Raw genomic sequence first — 4,338 nt, forward strand, 5'->3', positions numbered from 1 at the left:
TCGTAAGCCTGTTGAAGTTTTTGTGATTCGTAAAGTTTTTACTGTCAGTCAGTATTAGTGATATTTTGTATCTGTAATAATATTATATCTTGCTTTAACTGAGTATTATTCGGTTCTTTCATTTATCAGGGCTGACTTAGACAAATTTGTTCTTGCTAATGTCGTGTTAATAGAGGCTATTGCAGTTAACCATATATGTAACCTGTTTTGCCATTACATTATCCTTATGAGTAGTGAATGTTTAGTTGTTAGTTTGAGCATTAAACTTTAACTTGTAATTTTACCTAACTCTTTTGTTTTGAACCTGGAACTTGGTGGGACAGTAGTGATTTTTGTATTCTCACTTGAAGTGTTCATTATCTCTCTCTGTTCCGTAACAATATATATATAATATATATATATATATATATATATATATATATATATATATACATATATACTCACTGAAGAATTCAGGCAACAGAAACATCCTAAGGAAAACAGAGGCTTATAATGAAGAGAAACATTTGCAATGCTACATTGTTGCAACCCTCCATCTATCCAAGCACATACTCCCGACCTTCCTCCACAACTAGGCTAACTAGGCACATAACGGCCTCACTCCCTCCCTCCCCAACTCTTTCCTTTGAAACGTGGGCACAAGGAGAACACCTTTAAGACTCACATCCTGGGTGCTTCAGATTCCTTGCACAGGTCAAATTGAAGTCTGAGGATTGTTTTTTTTACTTTTTCATTGTTAAAAAAAGCCTTATTAAGACACAGGAGTCTACCTATCAAAACACCAGTTCACCATAAAACACATAACTATGTGAAATTTCATGACTCAATAGTGAATACTTTCTGAGGTAGTTGCCCTGCCGCCAGTCTCAACGGATGGACACCTATTGATCCCAGTGATAACAACACCCTTCTTTGAATTGTCAGGTGGAGGATAAAATACAGCACATGATAAAACATCTCGTTTTACTAGAGCAAGACCATCTTTTTTATTTGGTGAGACAGTTTCGGAGACAACTTTACTTCATCATCGGGCAATCTATAATTTAAAAGAAATATCATGTGGCAAGAGTTTCAAGCAATTAAAGAGTCCATGAAAAAAAACAAAAAAAAACTAAACACAAAACGACGTTAAAGTATCAGCAGTTACGACAGCTGGTAAGTCTACAATAACAAAAAAAAAAAAAGAAGAAAAATCTGCATAAATAAAGAAGTTAAACCAACAGAGTCAAGAATAGGGAGAATGTAAAAAACTGAAAAAAATGCCAAGTAAAGTCAAATCCACGGATAAAATAATGTAGAAAGTAACTTACATTACAAACACAAGAGATCAAGACGAGTCTTATTGCTGTGTATTGACGGCTTACGTTGCACCGTCGTCAGACTCTTGAGTAGTGGGAGCTTTGGGTCACTAGCATAAGCAGTGAGGACTGAGGAGTCAAAACGGATGGAGTGGCCAGATTCTAAGGAGTATTTACGTATGAAGTTATAGTCCATGTTCAGAAAGAAAAGGTCAACGAGCATCTGAGAGAGTCTAAAGTCAAACTGCTTCCACTTGCTTAAAAGTAGGTTGTGTAGATGACCAGTGTCACGGGGTTTTGTAGATTAATTTATTAAAGAATACTTTAAATGTTTCTTGAAAATATGGACAATGAATTGACTGTGAAATCGAGCAGTAAGTTTTACTTTATTCTGGCTTACTTCGCTGATTCTCTAAGGACGAGAATGTATAAACTTTCTCAACAGTAAACAGCAGAGACTAATTACTAACGAGTGCTGTTTGTAGCAATGTTGGCCTCTCGAGAAAGTGACTCCACCCCTGACAATCAATAACTAATACTAATAGTAATAAACAGGTTCTTGCCGGTGCATTAACTCCTGGCTGGCACAACGTATTTAAGCTTAATACAAAAGGACAGGCCTAAGTACTAGTGATGAGTAATGTAAAGCGTCTGTGCAAATTAGGCGTGGCAACTAAAAAAAGCTGATTGTGGAGAAATAAAACACGAGTTTAACTACATTGAGCATAAAAAAAAAGGACTGTGAATTTATAAATCACAATGAATTAATTTTACATTACATGAGTCTTAACATGAATTCAAAATAACAAGGAGGATACACTCACTCGCTCACTCAAAAGCTAAACTTAAACCTAGGAAAAACGAAAAGAAATACTGGTCAGTAGAGGGGGCTAAGCGGAATGACTGAGCGTCATTACATAGGACGGACGCTGCAAACACACTAAACCTCTTCGCTGATTCACCGTCTAGGTAGAGATTTCAGGAACTCACTGTACACAAACCTTCTCTCACGATGATCAAAGCCTGACTAAGTTCGAATTATGGAAGGGGGCAAGTGATGGCCGTGCGTGCCTCAACGGTCAACGGAAATAATGTGAGCAATACACGCCCACAATAAGTCACTCAGTGAAGGCGCTAATGTCGCGCAAGGATGATCACTTATGAAACAGTGAAAAATGTTCTGAAAACTGTCCCAATCGAGTGAACGCTAGGACGGGTGAACCGAGTGATACTCAGTGAGAATTCCCCTAGAATTCGTGGTTTTCACACTGAAACAAAAATGTCATGAACTGATAAACATGCTCACACCAATTCGTGACATTACGCCCCATCAAAATCAAAAGTTAAAAAAAAAAAAAAAAATCGACATACATATATATAAATCCTAACTCAGTCACACAAGATTCACACTGTGGTGTGTGTACTACCCTGCTACAGGAGAAAATCACAGTCGCCCATGAGCGTAAAAACCTCGTATTTACATTAATAGAGGCAAGCTTGAGGAAAAAACTCCGAGACGACGGTGAAAAATCCTGTACTCAGGTCAAACTGAGCGAAAAGTTCGCTACATTTACATTAACAACTAATTGTTATGTAGCGTGATGGATGTAATACATGGTGTAGGCGTGACAGTTGTGGTGTAACTGTGCCTACGTGTAAAATTATGTAATACAATAGTAAATAATGATGACGAGGCAGAAGAAAAGAGGCAGCAGCATGCGGCAGAGATAATCAGCTGATCTCCACAACAATGCTGCACCCGCCAGCTGCACATGCGAAAGGAATCAAGGTGAAGCATCAAAAGTGTCATTTCTCTCTCTGCCTAGCAATCAGTACTTATTTTAAAAAAGTACACTATTATTCTATTAATGGATACATTATTAACCAAGAAACATAGTCTTTGGATTGCTCAAATCTCTCAGGACCCTTGTAGTTTACTGGTTAACCTACATTATTAACCAGGAAACGTGCCAGTTCTTGATTGCCCAAATCTCTCAGAACAGGCAATTTACTGGTTAAACCTACATTATTAACCAGGAAACGTGCCAGTTCTTGAATTGCCCAAATCTCTCAAAAGGGTCAGTTTACTGGTTAAACCTACATTATTAACCAGTAAACGTGCCAGTTCTTGGATTGCTCAAATCTCTGAGAAGGGGCAGTTTACTGGTTAACCCAACTCTCCACTTACGATTAATGACAGCAAGCTGAGAATCCCTACGCAATCTCGGGCAGGTCACATTTTAACACCCACCGTGGGTGTGAACACTCATGTGGATAATGTGCATTCTCCAGGAGTCCTCAGAGAGGCCCACAGCTCAAGACGTTCCACAAGGTAATTCATACAGAGCCTCGGATTGTCCCTACGGGGTTCTTGAACTTTCCCTTCACCTATGGTACATATGTATGTACAGGCCCTGGACGTGATGTGTCCTGTGGGGTCAATGGGCGAGAAGTCAGGTCTGCACCCACATTACCACTGCCCTGTCTCTCAATTGACTCTGAGATTATGGGTGTGGATTAAAACGGCACAGGAAGGACATGTCCCTGATTCGTGGTACATTGACACACACTGCAGGAACAGACAAAGCTATCTATTTCTTGTGCCATTACCGGCCAGAAAAAGTCAGCACGGATATGGCCCTGGGTTTTTCTTTTGCCCATGTGACCTCCTGAGGCTGAACAATGACCCCATTCTAACACTGCTTGGCGGTACTTAGCGGGAATGACGAAATGCAGTCGATCCTCTCCCTGGGGTGTTCGTGATTCACAGTAGAGCCGTCCTTGTTTACAAAAGAACTTGGCTCGACCTCCCCGTGAATACTTAATCACTTTACCTTTTTGTTTCTTCCGCACGGCAGCAAGTGTTGGGTCAGAATGTTGTTCTTGGACAACATCTTGGCTACTAATCAGATCTTGCGGCGATGCAATGGTCACTGGGGTGACGCAGTTTGGAGCCTTAGCCATGGCTCATGTTTCTGCAGCCGAAGTCCGCATAGCGTCATCTTCGGTGCAACTATACTTGGCACCGCTTATGTTGCCT

This window comes from Coenobita brevimanus, chromosome 3 (genome assembly GCF_032717465.1).
Source record: "Coenobita brevimanus isolate Jiangsu-jjx chromosome 3, ASM3271746v2, whole genome shotgun sequence".
NCBI lineage: Eukaryota > Metazoa > Arthropoda > Malacostraca > Decapoda > Coenobitidae > Coenobita > Coenobita brevimanus.